Below are 18,018 nucleotides of genomic sequence, written 5' to 3' on the forward strand. Positions count from 1 at the left end.
ATAGCATCTTAAAATGTCAAAAGAGATAATCAGTTAACCCAGAATACTGTATCCAATTAAAATAGCTTTCAGAATGAAGATGAGATAAAGATATTTGTAGATAAACAAACTCTAACTCTTAGGGTTTCCACATAATGGATTTTTTTGCCTCCAACTGAGATATGTCAATGACAGACCTTCTTCTATCTGGGTTTTAAGGAGAAATATGACAATGAGAATCCTACATATAGCTTTGAAAGAGAGGGGTTAAGTAAGAAATTTGTTCCGTCCTTTTGGACAGAAGAGGCGGGTGATGGGAAGGACCATGAAAATCCCCAGCCCTGAGCCCAGCTGAGGCTATTCTTTGGAGTGACCATCCTGATGGAAATATTTCCCAAAACCTAACTTTATTCCTTTGGTTTATAAAAGGAGGGGTGACACAAAGTGAGTGGGGACAGAGATCCTGCAATGGAGCCATGTTCCAGGAGAAATCAATAATATGTAACTCCCTGAGATGAAGTGTGTCCAGATCCATGATCTTGTAGGTGGCACTCAGGCAGGTTTGCTAGGGGATAAAATGAGCTGGGTGTGCATGTGTGGGGAGTGGGGTATGGGGGCTGCCACAAGGATGGGGACTGTCCCCTTCCAACCATGCTAGTGCTTCCTTGTCTTCAACAAGTAAATCAGCTTTTTGTCATGCGTAAGGGACCAAAACACTGAGATCTCCATACGAGGGGTCCTATGCAAAGAGATCAGACCTTTTGTAAATGCTTGGAGTCTTTCTACATCTCTGGGGCAGGAGGGTGGGGACTGGGCTGCAGGGGAAGGGACATCCCTGGGTTTTTCCTGTCGTCAGTGCAGGACTGGGACAGATGTGTCTGGTTGTTGAAGATGGGTCCCATCTGCCCTAGCAATTGTTTCCACTCCCACAAATGTCCAGACATATAGAAAAAAGTCAGGGCAGAGAAGGGCAGGGAGAAGATATGAAGGTATATATTCTCAGGAAGGACCACCACAGCCGTGGAAGCGGGGGGAGGGTCAGAGGGGCTGAGGGCGGTGGGATGCTCCACCTGAACACAAGTTAAAGACAGGTTGGGGGCATCTTCAAATGTTCCATGTGTCCTAGACATTGATACATCTAGTTTTGTTTTGTTTTGTTTTGTTTTTTGCAGTGAGAGTCATAGAAGTCCTTTCATTTAAAAGATGTCACCACGTGGATGTCATCCCCAAGGAGCACTTACTAAATTTGTCTCCACTAATGTGGCCCTATCTCTTCAAACCCATAAAAGCCCTCTTATGGGTACTTAGTCCTATGACTTCATCAACATCTAATCATAGTTTTTTATCAGCTCAAGTCAACTGCTTCTCATAAAGTCATTTTTGATAGATTCTCCCTAAGTTGGTATGACTCCAGCCAGAAACAAATTGAGGCAGCCTGTGTGAACTCACCATGGGTGTACAAACCATCCCCAGTGGGATAGCCTCAAACATTAAAGATAGTTCTAGGACCCTGAGCCACCCCACTAAGGACCCCAGATTTCATACTAGCGATTAGGGCCATTAATCAGAGTACTTAATACACTACAGATTATATTACTGCACGTGTTCGAATGATTTCCTCCCTACCTTTGAGTGACAAATCAATCAACCCAAGTTTCACTTCCAAGTGGCTTGACAGAATTGGCCGAGTCTTCTGTCCCCATTTTGGGATGCTTGAGCAGAGCAGATGTGATGTACTCAGGTGTGTGAGTGTGAGGACAGATGATTGCTTAAAAAAAAACAACAACAACAACAAAAAAACCCCACGCGGGTAAAGTCAGAAAGTCTGTTAATTAAATAACAATTATAACCAAGAAATAAGAATTAATTAGATAGAGAAAAACCCCAGTGTCAGCATAAATAGCTTTAAACTGCAAAATAATCTTACTCCCAATTTAATTGCTTGTGTAATTAGAGTTAATTGCAGAGTAGAGGTTTGGTTAACATAATAAAATGTTCTTTTTAAAAAATAGTGATTAGGTAGTTAGCCAGAGCATTTAGAGCAGTTCAGATTTTGGGAGACGGTGGAAGGCCACGTAGCAGTGATTTGAGATCTGACAGCGGACAGTCCTTGTGGTCTGGAGGCCAGCAACTCGGATGGCAGAAGCAAGGCGGGCACCGTGAACACCCTCTGTATTCCCTCTTCTTAGCCCGCTTCTCCTTCTGGCTAGATGAGCCATCCCGGTGATGGAGACTCTGTCATTGTTAGGTTTGGTCAACATCTCCACTCATCAAGAATCTTTCCACTGTAGCGTTTCGCTGGCTGTTTCCAGGACATTGGAAGCCCACAACAGAAGACATGTAGAGACATCAAGCCGATCAAGTTGCCCAAAGAGCTAATGAGCTGAAAGAGGAAGCTAAGAATGTTCCAGTGTCGAGGTCCAGGCGGAGGACATCCAGACGGAGGGCTGCCAGCCGACCGGTACGTCCAGAACGCCGCTGGCATTCACTGCGTCAGCCAGGTAACTGTGGGAGCAACACAGCCACATCTTCCCACTGTCCCCTTATGTCCCAATTGATGTATTTGGGATGTCAGGCAATGTCTTGAAGCCAGAGAGCAGCAGGAGTACACCTGTAGTGAAGTACTTTGAGTTTGTTACACGAGAAGTGAGGGAGAACGTATACTGTAAGGACACATGGGCACCTTAGTAGGAGGATGTTAGAAATGACTGATTAAGGGGCACCTGGGTGGCTCAGTTGGTTAAGCGTCTGCCTTCGGCTCAGGTCATGATCTTGGGGTCCTGGAGTAGACCCTTGCATTGGGCTCCCTGCTCAGTGGGGAGCCTGCTTCTCTCTCCCTCTTTGCTCCCCAGATTGTGTGCTTTCTTTCTCAAATAAATAAATAAAATCTTAAAAAAAAAAAAAAAAAAAGGAAAGAAAGAAAGAAATGACTGATTCAGAGGTTTAGGCTTGTGTTAGGAGATTTGCAGGGAGAGTTTACGGAAGCGAGGCTTCGCCCGGAACTGGGTGCTGTGAGGAGGTAGTGTTATTCTATGATTGGACATCTCAATATATCTTCTCCTCAAGGGGGGCAGACCTGAGTGAGGCAAGAGCTGTCATGGGTAAAGAAGTGACTGCCATTAGCAGGGAGACGGGGCTATTTCGGATTTGGTGGTTTGGACGATGCTCGTGTATCGACTTGTTCACACATGATTACTGAGGGGTCTTGTTTCTGTTTCATTAGCCATCCTGGGAGCAGAGTGGACTCATCTGAGGCTGATGTACCAAGAAACTGTTTTTACATTGAAAAGGAAAACACCAAACCCCAGCAGTGAGTGGCAGGTCAGGTCCAGGATGCCTTGCCTGAGTCCCCTTTGGACCTTAACGGGTGTGGCTGGACACTGCAAGTATTGCACAAAACATACTTAACACTAAAAGAAAAAATTGTTCACTTACTAAAAACTCAATTTTAACTGGGTGTCCTGGATGTTCACTTGCTAAGTCTGGTAACCTTAGAGCTAATGGTTTAGGATGTCTACTCTGCCAAAGGAGGAGGGGGTTTCCATCCCAAAGTACCCTTGCATGACCCTGTTGCTATCTTTGAAAAAATCAAAATTAAATAATGAGGTGCCTAGCACTTTAAAACAAATTTTCAGGGTCACCTGGGTGGCTCAGTAGGTTAAGCATCTGTCTCTTGGTTTCAGCTCAAGTCATGGTCCCAGGGTGGTGAGACTGAGCCCGGCATCTGGTTCTGTGCTCAGAACCAGGGAGTTCTGCCTGAGAGTCTCCCCCTCCTACTCCCTCTGCCTCTCCTAAATAAATAAATTAATCTTCAAATAATAATAAAACAGATTTTCAACCTTTCCAAAATTACAGATTTTTTTTATTATATATAAATATTGTAGGTTCTCACTTGATAGCTGTTTTGATTGGAAAAAATATAATGAAAAAAAAAATCTTGTGTATTTTGGGAAACTTTCCTTGGTAGGATATTATTTTGAAATGCTAACGGTGTGTAAGGTAGGCCTTTTCCCTGACTCAAGAGGGATGATAAGGTACAGCTCAAAGTAAGTCACTTCTTGAGTCTTGAGAGGAAAGACTGAAGTTTCAAAAGCCTGGGACTCGGCTTGTAAAACCATGACCCTGCAAATACTCAGTGCCACGTCCCCATGAACTTGAATGCCCTTATTCTGAAAATGCAACTGAAACTGTTGTTTGCTGGTTTGTTTTTCCTCCAAAGGAGAAATCTGTTCATCCCTGGGGAGAGTGACCACTTAAGACAGAATGGAAAATTGCCCCATGTCATCTCGGAAATGTGGGCCTGAATTTTTTCTTCAGACCACTTGATCCATGAAAAAAGATGGATGGGTTTGACCTGGGTACTCATTGGAGTTTCTGGACTAAGACCAATGAGGTCTTTCTTGTAAGGCCCCAGTTTCAGGGCCTATTTGCTGGCAAGGCCAGAGCAGACAGAGCCCAGAGTCAGGGGCCATTCAGGGGTGAGTCGTCCATTGCACAAGTGCAAACATTGCTTTTCTAGGAGAGAATTAAATATATTGTCTGAAAAATGCCCCTTTCACCTGCCAGTGCCCGGATGCTGTACATGGTACAGCAGGAGTCACCCTCAGCATGAGAAGTGGTGTGACATAGTGACAAGGAGCATAGGCGCTAGGGTATGACCGACTTGTATCCACCCTTTCTGTGCTGTTTACTAGACAGAGACCTTTAGCCTCAGTTTCTGCATCTGTAAAGTGGGAATAATAGCAGTCCCAGTGTTATAAGGTAAAATTTTGGGTCAACTCATAAAGCCGATGTGAATGAAGCAGGAAATTGGATGAGATTTTCCTGCTGCTTTGGACTTCACCGGAGACCTAAAGGTAAGGAACAAAAGCCAGGTGCTTGACCCCTTACAGGACTTGTTAACATATCATGAAATGTAACTCATCTCTCAGCTCTAGAGTATAAAGAAAAAGAGCTAGGAAGCTGAAGAAGCTTGTACACAGATGTCTCTAGAAGGAAAGGTCAGAATGCTCTGCCATCCCCCGCCCTCCAACTCTGTGCCATCATGGCCCCTTATCTCGAGCCAAGTAGTGGGCAGGTGAGAGGATGATATCACCAGCTTGTTGTTTTGTGTTTCTTTGATTTTTCAGAGCTGTAGAAACCCATTTTAACTCTAGCCTGGAAAGTCTAAAAGTGAGGGAGTAGCCAGCCCCCCAAGAGGACAAAATAGAAGGCTTCATGGGGAGTGAATTGCACCCTTGGCCTGGGGAAAAATATGTGAACTCCACACAGCCAGATGGAACCCCCATGGAGGGGGTCCAGTGAAAAGTTTGGGCAAAGAGTGACAGGAAAGTCATGGATGCTAACTGACATTCATCCAGAGGCAGAGAAGAACCACTTGAGAGAGTGTGTGTGGGTAGCAGGGGAGGGAAGCAGTCGAGCTGCCTTGTGCTTGTACCCTGTGGAGACCACTTGTATAATAAACCAGCCAACATGGCATCAAAGAGGAGAATGAGGTCATGTGCTTAGCACAATTCCAAGCACATGGTAAATGCCTAATAAAAATCATCATCGGGGTGCCTGGGTGGCTCAGTGGGTTAAGCCTCTGCCTTCAGCTCAGGTCATGATCTCAGGGTCCTGGGATCGAGCCCCGCATTGAGTTCTCTGCTTGGTAGAAAGCCCACTTCCCCCTCTCTCTGCCTGCGTCTCTGCCTACTTGTGATGTCTCTCTCTATCAGATAAATAAATCATCTTAAAAAAAAAAAGATTGTCATTGTCACCATCACCATCACTATCATCACCATCACTATCATCATCACCATTACCATCATCATCATCAACACTGTAGAAAGGGGATCCTAGAGAACCGCACCCCCCCCAGAAGAAGTTGAAATTTATTTGTTAGAGACCCTGGCCTATTCTAACCTATTCTTCTTCCTCCCTTCCCCCCAACAAAAACAGACTGAACTTGTCCGAAGTCCTCCATGGGTCAATGACTTCCAAGCAACCCAGCTGCTTGGTAGCAAAGGTAAGATTAGCCTGGGCTCCTAACTCCCAGCCTAGTGCTCCCTCCATGCCCCCACCCCACCCAGCAGAGCAAAGGCCCTCTTGGGTAACTGAAAAAATAGTTTCTCTCCACCTGATAGTGGGTGTTTTAGGCTAGAAGGTCATTCAGTGTTATTGTCCATCTTCACTTCTGTGAAGGGCAGACTTATCCAGTAAGCACAGTGGGGTCCACAGAATTGTTTTAATTTATTAATCAGAAGAGGAAAAAATTAACTTTTGGGCTGAAGAAAATATTTCAACACATGATACTAATATATTTTTCTTTATGCCAATGCAGTCATTTTTTACATTATTTTTAAGAAGGAAGGGACACACAAAGGTAAAAATGCCCAGGACCCATCAAAGTCCTAATATAACCTACCCCGGTGGACTCTGAAGACAAAAGCCTTTTGGAAATGTTACCATAGGCTGAGAGGAAGGTCAGTCCTGTGGGAAGAAGAATCAGATGTGCGCTTATCCATCTGTGCCCCCATCCCCCTAGCAAAAAGAAGGAATTCTATTGTCTTATAAGAGGTATGGTGTGCAGACAGTAAAAGCACAGTGCTTGGGGAAATCTCTCATACATATATTGGAAAGATTATTGGCTGTGGGGGTTGCTATGACCCTGTAACAGAAGGCGATCACTTACCTTCCATCTGAGGAATATCATTAAACTTCTTAGAACAACCTACAAGGCTCTAGTAACCCTGTCCCTGTCTATCTCTCTGGCCTCATCTCCCACTCTGCTGGCTCACCAAATATGGTTTAGCCTCTGAGCCTCCATACTTGCCATTCCCTCTACCTGAAAATCTCTTCCCTTTGGTTGCTTGTCCTTAGGTCTCACTTCCGAGGTCAAATCTTCCAAGAGACCTCCCCTGACCTTCTAGTTCCCACGCTTTCTCTCTGGTCTGGTATTGCCTTGTTTTACTTCCTCCGTAACATTTATTACAATCTGAAACTGCAAATCAGACAGATGACTGATTGTCATCCACTGGCATGGAAGCTTCTGGAGACTTTTGTTATCTTATTTTCTTCTGTATCTAGCTGTGTCCTGCCTGGAAGGAGGTGGCGGCACAGTGAATAATTGCTGAATGAATGACTTTAGGAGGGTGCAGATGGGAACCCGACTGTTCTGTGAACTGACCGTACCATGATGGAGTGCAAGTTTGCAGGTGCAACTTTGGGGCAGGAGCTGAGACAGAGCAGAATTTTCTGTGTAATCATGCATATGCAAATTTACAGTCCCCAGGAATCCTGGCAGAGAGAGAGAGGAAGGGAGCATGGCCATACGTTTCTTCTAATTACAGGCAATAGTCTCCTCTCTGACAGGAGAGGACATTTTTCTGTTGGGTCCTCCTAAAGGGGAGCTCTGTGGTGAAGGGACTTTCTGATGAAAAAAAAAAAGGCTCTGTTGGACCCTGCCATCCCCAGGCAGGTCTCTGATGGTGACTTATGCAAGAGTTTTCCATTAGATACTTCCTCTAATGGTAGCGTAAACACTGTAAAATATTTAAAAATGCCATTGGGTCCTGCTCAGTACATTTGTTCCAAAGCCACGTCCCAGCCAAGTTTTGGGCTTGATGAATCACCCTGAATGCAGCTATATTTAGGCTTCTGCATGCTAATGTTTCTATTTGTCGCTGAGCCCCAAGGAGCAATTTCAGAGAGCATCTCTAGTGTCCCGGTCTCCATGGAAACGGTTTTCCCGCTTCGAGTGCCAGCCCCAGGAACGGGGAATGTCTGTGCCACTTCTTCTCTGCCACTGACACGGGATCCGAGTTTTGCTACATTTAAACAATCCAGCCCGGTCCCTGGTCTTGCTCTGGGAAGGCCAGCGGAGCCTCATGAACATCTTTCCACCTCCTTCTTCTTCTTTCACGCCTTTGGCTTCTATCTCCACATCCTTACTTAGTGTGCTTCCTACAATTGAGATCATCGAGAGCCCAGAATCTGTGCATTCCAAATAAAGGCACTTGACTCGGAAGAAAGAGAGAAGGAGAGAGAGAGAGAAAGGAAGGAAGGCATGCTAGACACAGAATTGTTAACGGACATCTGGGGAGGATAGTGTGGGTCCAGGGCAGGAGACCCGGGACATTCACCCTAGTTTCTGTATTACTTGAATTTTTTTTTTTTTTCTTCCCAGCAACAGTCCTGTGTCACTGCCACAATTCATGAAATCCCAAGGGTTCGCTGCTGTGGAATGTACCTTGCGTTGGTAGCTGTGTGAGCCACCTTCCATCCATCTCAACTGTTCCACACCATTTCAGCTAGATCATCTGGAATCGTGAAGAAATCATGGTATCATGGGGACAGGATCAAAGCAGATCCTCGTGGCCGACTACAGGCAATCTATTATTTCCAAAACCCCATGCCTCCACTCACTCCAGCCTAAGGTCTAGCTACACCAAACTTACTGCCTGTGTCCACATTCACAAAGTTGCATACGGTACATGAGCAGGTTTGGGTATATCCATTAACATTCCCATAAAGTTAAAAATAAATGAAATTGTTTAATTTTTATTTTCATCAAAATTATTATCGTGCATAGTTCAACCAGTCCAATAGCATCTGAAGTTTATGTACATAAAAAAAAGTAAAATAAGAAACCAAAAGAACAGTACACTGTTCTCCCCTCTTTACTCCAGATTTCTGCTTCCCCAGGGAAAATCATAGAATGGTGTTAGCTCTTCTGGCACTTAACCTCCAGGCTCTGAGCAATGCATGTCTGCCACTATTTCTTGTCCCTGGACTTCTTCCAGTGGAAGACAATGAGGATTTAGTTCTCTTACACACCCTTCACTGCAACAAATGCCTTCTCTCCCCCCATCTTCCCAGTGAAAAGTTCAGTTAGAGCAAATATTCCATGTACATGTCATTATGCCCCCAAAAATACTACTCACAGCAGAGCCTCATATGATGGTATTTCTTTCCTCCCTATATGACGTCTCAGGAATTGTTTCATTTTTTTCATGTGCTTTGTTTTTTATAATGCCTATCATTAACTCATATGAAAACTCTCTGACAGAGGTGTTAATCTCTTCTCAATATAATACTCAAGCACATCAGGGATCTTATCGGCTTCCTCTTCTCAAGTGCCATCTCTCTGAGAGATGCTTCCTCCTGCTCCCCGCCCGAACCCGCTGCTGTCTGTCTGGTCCTCCCTTACTCCCCAACGCAGCTCGGTCCTGGGTTCTCCTGTCCCCACGCTCATGGGGACTCCCTTCCTCATTTTCTTTTTCTGGATCTCATGTCTTCCTTTGTCTCAGTATTTCTCTCTTGTTTTAGCAGAACACACCTTCCAGCAAATTCCTGGAAAAGGATATACGTGTTTAGGGTTTTGTCCCCAGACCTTTGCATTGGGTTGTGGGATGTGTATAGGATTCCAGAATGGACACCACTTTCCTGGAGAGTTTCAAGAGCACTGCCCAACATTCCACGCTGTTACAGAGAGTCTGGTTCCCTTCTCATTTCTGATCCTCTGGAGATAACCAATACATTTCACCCACTCTGCCGCCAATGCTGAGGTTTTATTTTTCTTCCAGTAGCCTTAACTTTTCTAAGAAGTGGTTTGTCCCGTTTGCATTTTTATGCTACACGCTTAATGGGTGCTATTAACTTGAATCCAGCTTTAAGAATTTTTCTTGTATCATTTCTATGATAACTTCTTCTCCTCTGCTCTTCATTTTCTTTATTCTGAACCCCCTCTCCCCTCTCCTTTTTTTCAAATATTGGGCCCCCAGACTGATTCTATACATTTTTAACTAATTATCTTATTTTTTTTTCTCATCTCCTTTTCTACTGGTTCTATATTCTGAGTCCGATCTTTCACTTTATCTTCCTGAACCTTCCCATGACATTTTAATCTCTTCTGTCATGTTTTTAATTTCCAAGAACTCTCTGTTCTTCTTTGAACATTCATGCTTTATAAACTTCTCTCCTTATTTCACAAATTCTATCTCTTTTATTTTGGTGAGTCTATTTTGGTTTTCTCAAAAAAAAAAAAAAAAATGCTCCCCTCGGGGCACCTGGGTGACTCAAATGGTTAAGCATCTGCTTTTCAGCTCAGGTCATAATCTCCAGGTCCTGGGATCGAGCCCCATGTCGGACTTTCAACTCAGCAGGGAGTCTGCTTCTCCCTCTGCCTCTCCCCCTGTTTGTGCTCTCTATCTATGTCTCTGTATCTCTCTCAAATGAATAAATAAAATCTTAAATAAATAAATAAATCTCCCCTCTGCTTCTCACTCCTAATTAGCTTTTGGTTTGTTGTTAGTTGGTTGGTTGGTCAGCTGGTCAGTTTGGTTTCTCTCTTGAATTGCTCAAACATCTGGTGACACTAGGAAATCCATTCACATTACAGAGTGAGCCCCTAGAAAGAGGATTAGAAGCTCTGTGTATATGGACAGGACTGGCTGATGGTTCACTGGTGGGCTTCACTTGACAGGGTGATTTGGCCAAGTTAATTCATCAGAGGGCAGCTCCCCACAACTGTAGTTTCCTATGGGTCTTTTAAGCTGGACCGTTTCCCCCAAATTAGTCCTCCTTTTCTTATTTGGAATTTATATAAGACTGGATGACAGTATTCTTGGTCCTGAGATGAGAAAGGTGGCTGGCTAGTGGAGGGGTTATCATGACCATTTGACATGTAGATGGTCATCTGATTCCCGTGATCATCTAATTCCCTGACCCCTGCTGTGTCTGGAATCCCAGAGTCCAGTGAGGACTCGGTACATCCAAGGAATAAAACGTCAGGCTCCTGTTGGGATGAGTGTGAGTCACATCTTTGGCAGCACAGGACAGGTCAGGAGTCCAAGTTCACTTCTTTGTAGGCAAAATGATAGCTACCCCTTTGCTTTCAATCTCCCCTGCACCCTCCTTCCCGACACCAAGTCCCTGACGTCCAGCGGTTTGACTGACGTTGCTCCTAGGATTCCCCACTATCAGCATGGTGTTCAGCTCTCTTCTGCTAGGTAAGTCATGTCTCGACTCTCCACCTTCAAACTTCCACTACATTGTTCCTCTTGTCTCCTCCCCCAGTCTCTGTCCTTGTGGGTTTGTGTCTGTTCTTAAGTCCCTTTACTCACATCTACATGGAGTTTCAGGAAGCCAAACGACATTCAAATTCCAGCCCAAGCGGGAGTCCTCATCTTGACATTTTCTGTGTTCTCGGAACGCGCACTTGGAATATTTGGAAGTCTCCTGGCCTCTCTCCCGTCTGGAATATGCTATCCACAATTGGCTACCCAGAAAGTTAGAGCCCCCTGAGCATCTGGTCAAGACCCAAATGAGACAGGCCAGCAGCTCCCTGGGCACAGTTGCCACGTGCTCTACTGGACTCTCACGGCACCATTTCCATGCCCTTCGGTGGGCACCACATGTGTCCAACAGCAGCTAGGAGAAGTTACTCCAGCACTTGCTGGTGTCATGGCTCATGGGCACTTCCTTCATCGTTTCCTGTCTGAGTTTCAGATCCCGATTTATTTCTAGGTTCGCTAGATGATGACAGGTGCTCTTCTCTGTATGGAAGAGTATGTTGGTGATATTCTTTGCTTTCCTGAGAATTTCTTCTCCTGCCCTCCCACAGATGCTACTTGAGCTGAGCAATTATCCAGAGGTCAGAAGAGAGGCAGCCTTTGGTGAGGAGGAAGGAAGGTGCTTACTCATTGGCAAAGGTGACTTTTCTGATTTAGCGGGATATGGGCCGCCCCTGCTTTTACTGCGGTGCCTTGCAAGCTGTGGCTGGCGGTTGGAAGTGGGGCTTGGACACCAGTGGCACCCCTATTTCCCAGCATTACCAGCCTGAGGCACCCTCCTACGGGAACAGTGGGATGGAGTCTGCTCACTGCCACCCTCCCTGTCGCCTGGTCATTTTGAATCACTTTCTCCAAACAACCTTTCCCTAAAACTAGAGCACACCAAGCAGATCCATACTAGTTCCAAATCCTATACCTCGGAGTGGTGGTTCAGAAATTACTCCTGGCCTAAACACTCAACTTGAGTCTCATTCCCTGCATGGGTAAGCTGTTCCTCAAGGTATCCGCTGTCCCAAACTATACAATTTGGGTAGCACTCTTCACCTAGGAACAATATTTTTTATTATTACTACATAGATTTCTCCTATTGTGGTATCCCTTTGTAATTGTGCTGGGGATTTGGAACGAGTAGAGAATTCAGTGCATGGGTTTCTAAGATCGCTGTATTGGTCCAGTGGTTGAGAAAATGTCTCTTATCTTTCCAGTGTTTACCATGAGGGCTTCAGAAATGGATGAACCAGACACTTACTGAGCCACGTTCCCAAAGGCTCATCCTTACCTTAAAAAGTACGCAACTCATTTTGTTTAGGCTCTGGTTGTTCACACATGGAGGGTAGACTGAAGATCATCATTGTCGTCCCCAGATGCTTACCTACCATGGGACAGTTACAGCTCTGTCTCTGTCTTGGTTGTGCCTTGTGTCTTTGTTCAGAATCTAAAGGCTGGAGTGATGGCCATATAAAGTGATGGTTTGCTGGCGAGTGGAGGCCTCTGCCTCTCCAGGTCTGTCCCGTCCCATTTCAGTGGGCAGATGATATGATGTGATCTGAACAGAAGTCTGGACTGGATCTTTCAGAGTCAGTTAGGCTTCGAGAAGTGCAGGCTCCCTTCTCCCTCTCCCGGTGACAGTGCATAAGCCATGTAATTTGGAAAACCAGAGCTTTTGAGGCCAGTCTCCTCCCTGCCTCACCACGGGTTCTAGAAGCCCAAGCACCACTTCATAGGAGCTCCTAGAGGAGCCATTGGCAATGTCAAAAGGAAATACAAGGGGACGTTTTTGCAATTAAAGGCATGGTGGGCATGACTGGAGCTTTTTCGAGAGTGGAGGTAGTAGGTAGCTGATCTCATCACCATCATCATCTTCATGGCTTCTCTGGGCCCTACACAAACATGACCTCATGGAATTTCTGTCCTCATCTTGTTGTCAGGTGTTATTATTCCATTTTATAAGTGAGGAAACTGAGGAAGCAGTGCTTAGCCACATTGGTATCCAATACATAGTTATTGAGTAAATAAATAAGTGAATGATGTGACTTGTCCAAGGTCGTACAACAATTAAGTTGAGAGTGGGGAAAATTCCAGGAAAGGGGCATCTTCCCCATGTGTTTTCCACGTGTCTGAAGTGTTTCCTGAATTTCAGTGTGTGCTGTGAATCCCTCCCTCAAGTCTAGGCTCCTCTGGGCCAATGCCTTTAAAAGAAAGTACAATCGCTTATGTGCAAAACTGTCAGCGTTGTTCATTTGGTCATTTATTCATCAGTCAGTGATTAGGGCAACAAATGTCAAGTCTGTGCTAAGGGGAGAAGGACCCAGAGTTGAATATGGTACAGTTCCTCTTACGAAAGAGTCCTAACTTCTTAGAAGGCAGTCACGTTTAGGCAATGAACACAGCAGGTGAATTCCTGGGATGGGTCAGTGCCCAGCAGGTAACAAATCATCTGGTTTGTCTGGTACTTCCCAGCTGTAGCACCGAAAGTTCTGCATGCTGGAAAACCCCTTGGACCTGGGCAGGTCTGCCTGGTACATGGATTTATCTGCCTGCCCCAGAGGGAGTTAAGAATTTGTTCAGAAAAGTTTGACTCAGATTTAAGAGGAAAATGAAAACCAAGCAACAGACGAGGTATTTTGCAATTTACCAAGCATTTTCCTTTCATCAATTCATTGTTCACTGCAATCTTGTGCTTTAAGTTTTCAGGGTACTCCATAACAGCTGAGGATCAATGGTATTCATTGATATGTTCAAGGTCAAGTCATGGGTAAACTCCAGGCATGCTTTACTCATGGATAAAGAGATCACTAAAGAAAACGATGGTGTAGGCATGTAGGTTTGGGGCTGCAGGGTGGGGACTCACAGCTCCAGGAGGGAGATTGAGGGAGCAGTGGTGTGGCCTCCTACCAGCCAAGCGGGTCCAGACGGTGTGATAAGCAGGCATGGGCTCTGCATTCACCACCAGCGCCTCCTGCTGAGGCCCTTCCTGGCTGTGCTTGACCTTGAACAAGTCATCGGTGTCTGAACCTCGGGTTTTTCATTTATGTAAAGGGGCTAATGATCCCAGCCTGGCATGACGTTTGCCAGGATTAAATGACATAAACCATGTCAAGTCATCAACACAAGTTCTTGCCTTTGGCAGGAACCTGAAAGATGTTGGTTCCCTTTCAAATTTCTCAGGTTTTTCTCTTTTGCAAGCAGCAGAAATCCAATTTTGAGCAACTAAAAAATGAAACAGACTTACTGACTCACCTAATCACGTGCTTTAGGGTTCCAGCATGGCTACAGGGATAGAGGGGGCCGTTATGTTCCCAGGGTTCGGAGACAGGTTCAGGTCCTGGGACAGGTTAGGTTAGGGTCCAATCTCTCCCTGTCTCCTGCTCTCCCTCTGTCATCTCTCAGTCTCTCAGCTGCTTTCCTCTGTGTGCTGACCCACCCTCCTCCACTCTCTGGAGACACTTACTCTCTGCAGTTACCACTGGCTCCAAGCATATATTTTACAAAATAGTAGCCACAAGCCCAAAGCACTTCTCTTTCTCATTGTCCACAAATCCATTCTGGGGAAGGATTTGTGGAGTGACCTGCTTGGGAACAGTCTCAGCCCTGTACCCAGGCTTATTGTGTCCAAGCAAACTCGGGTCTTACTTGGGGTGTGGTTCTACCCTTCTCATTGCGACCTAGGGTGGGTATATCATTTATTCTTCAAACTGGGGTCCTCTGGGGAGTGAGGGGGGAGATCAATAATTAAGCCAGGGCAAGGGTCATAAATTAGACAGAGCCCAGCCACCTGAGATGCATGGGGACCCTTCTTGTGCCAAAAGAAGGGGATCAGGACAAAAGACGGACCAATGACCATTCCCATGGTTTCTGTATTTAAAATGACCTCTGTGGAGTTGTTTAGAAGATAGCATTCTGTCCCCAAATGCAGAACCTCTGAGAACATTTTTCTTGTATCCTTAAGTGACACAGAGATTTTTCCAGCAAGTGTCTTCCAAATCTTCGGGTGATTTAAGCTTTTATGATTCTTATTCCTAATGCTCCTATTCAACTGGCACTGTTCCCTCTTCTGTAGCTCCCACAAACTCCAGCACCTTCTAGTCTGGGGGACAGCCTGAGGCTTAGGAACACAGCCCCAGGCCTCCTGCCATTAGCCAATTCTCATGGAAAGGACTTCAGCCGCCTCCTCGCTGCCAAGCAGTTGTAACGGACAAACTTGGAAGTAAATGTTCCGAATCCTTCCTGAGATGCAGAGATGAGGTGACTCCTCCAGAGACGCCCCCTCCTTCTCCTCCACAGTGACCACAGGAGTTCAGAGCACAGGCTCTGAAGCCACACAGTCTGATGTTTGAAACTCACAGGCTGCTGCTCAATTAGTCACTAATCTCATCTAGCTTTAGTGCCTTGTCTGTGGAAGGGGAAGCATCACTAGGAAACCTTCTAAGAGGTTAGCACAGAGATGCCTGGGTGGCTCAGCCGGTTAAGCATCTGCCTTGGGCTCAGGTCACGATCTCGGAGTCCTGTGATCGAGTCCTGCATGGGGTTCCCTGCTCAGTGGGGAGTCTGCTTCTCCCATCTCCCCCTGCTCCTTGTTCCTAATTGTACCCCCTACCCCCTTTCTCAAATAAATAAAATCTTCAAAAAATATAGTTTGTCACATAATAAGTGTTCAATTAATGGCAACTATTATTACATCCATTACTATGCTTACGGCATAACACACAGCTGGACTTGAACTTTCCAGGGCAACTCTCACTCCTCTGGCCAAGGACATTTCATCTGTCCTCTCCCCAAGTTATTCATGCTCTGAACCTCTGTTACTTTACCAAACATCCCTTCCGGCCTCGTTTTCCCCACTTGCACTTGTTACGCGGAATCATAATGGCTATCTCCCAGTGCATATCATTTTCTCTGTACCATCCTGACCAGTGAATTTCCCCAAATGCCTGCTGGAGACGCCACTGGGAATGGGAGAGGGATAACAAATGGCCCTCCACCCGGAATTCCGAGATCTGTTCCGTGCGCCTCTGAAAATCCTCTGCGGTTTCGGAACTCTCGAACGGGTCTTGCCTCATTCAACTACTTTATTGCGTCCCCTAAGCTACTTTTCTGAATCTTCTCTTTGTCCCCATCTGTCTTGACTCCATCACCAATTTTTCCTTCTCTTCACTGGTATAAAAGTAACCATAGGCAACCGCATTCTGTGCCAGGCCCTGGGCTAAAGGTTTTACATCGTGGTAACACCTCCCTCTCTGAGGGACGTTCTTTCTTTACATGGTTTTGGTGTGGGGAAACTGAGCACAGGGAGGAGCGGTGTCTCATCTGGGCAGGTTCAGGGATCTTGTGGGATTTCACTGTAGGCAGCTATCCCCAGGGGTGGCCCTCGGGACGCGACTGTCCTGCCTCCCATGCAGGTGGCACATATGTGAATGATGGAGGACCTGTGGCTAATTATCATTACTGAATATACGCTACAAAACACTCTTCCATGTTCACGCACTCCTCCTCAACCACGCTGGGTGAGGAAGGAAAACCCCTTGCCCCACGTGGTTCAAGGACCAATAGAAAATACAGACCTAGGGAGAGAGGAAAATTCTAAATATACAATAAGATGGTATTAAAGAGGTAGATACTCCAAAAGAAAGCAGGAAGGATGCCAAGTACGAAAACTTCACCTCGTCCTGTCAAGAATAACGTATTTCAGTTAATCAAACACTTTAATTTTAATTTAATCGGTACCAAGGACTCAGGGCAAGACTTTTACAAATGCTTTATAACATTGGAAGTTCTTGAATTCAGAAGACACAGCACGTTCTTACCAAGAATCAAGGCCAACATCACGATCATAGATGCCTCGCCCTGAAGAACAAGGACGGCCTCTAAGCAAGGTTTCCTCTGACTGTTACCTTCCAGCTGTGGGATGTTTGGACATGCTGTTTAGCTTCTCTAAGCCTCAGATTGCTTGTCGATAAAATGGGCACAATTACTCACCTATTAAAAGACATCTAAGTTGTTTCTAGTTCTTGGCTACCAGAGATAAAGCTGCTGTGAACATCTGCGTCCAGGTTTTCATGTGAATATAACTTACTCGGGGACAATTGTCCTAGAGTGCAATTGCTGTTTTGCGTGGTGACTGCATGTTCAGTTTTCCAGACCATTTTCCAATGTGGCAGTACCATTTCACATTTCATTTTACATTCAGCAACAGAGGAGGGAGCCAGTTTCTCCGCATCCCACCAGCCTTTGGTACGACCATTATGTTTTATTTTAGCCATTCTTCTAGGCATACTGTGATAACTCATTGTGGTTTGTTTTTTGGTTTTTTTTTTTTTAGGATTTTATTTATTTATTTGACAGAGAGAGATCGCAAGCAGGCAGAGAGGCAGGCGGCGGGGGTCGGGGGGAAGCAGGTTCTCCGCCGAGCAGAGAGCCTGATGCGGGGCTGGATCCCAGGACCCTGGGATCATGACCTGAGCCGAAGGCAGAGGCTTAACCCACTGAGCCACCCAGGCGCCCCTCTCATTGCATTTTTAATTTGCCTTTCCCTCCTGGCTCATGAAGTTGAATTCATCCCATGCTTTACTAGTTGGCAATAAAAAGGAATGAATTATTGGTGAATAGTTCATCATGAAGCAAGAGTTCGGATGAATCATTAGAGAATTATGCTCATTGAAAACAACAGTCTCCAACATTTACATAATATGTGACTACACTTGTATAACCGTGTGTCCACTTAACTGGGCCCCGCAGGGCCGACTCAACCTCCTCCCCCACCCCTGCTTCTCTCTCTCTTTCTCTCTCTCTCTCTCTCTCGGGCCATTTGGCTTCATTAATAGGCTTCCTGACTGCAAAGAGGAAGCCAGGAAGGATCTTTTTCATGTCCTAGGTTTATACAAGGCATATTGTTTCAAGAGAATCTGCCAGGGCCCCGGGTTAATTCTTACAAAGTTAGCCGAGCAAGCTTTCTAGTCCAATCTGTCTTTCACAGGAGACTGGGAAT

This window comes from Lutra lutra, chromosome 5, assembly GCF_902655055.1.
Source record: "Lutra lutra chromosome 5, mLutLut1.2, whole genome shotgun sequence".
Classification (NCBI taxonomy): domain Eukaryota; kingdom Metazoa; phylum Chordata; class Mammalia; order Carnivora; family Mustelidae; genus Lutra; species Lutra lutra.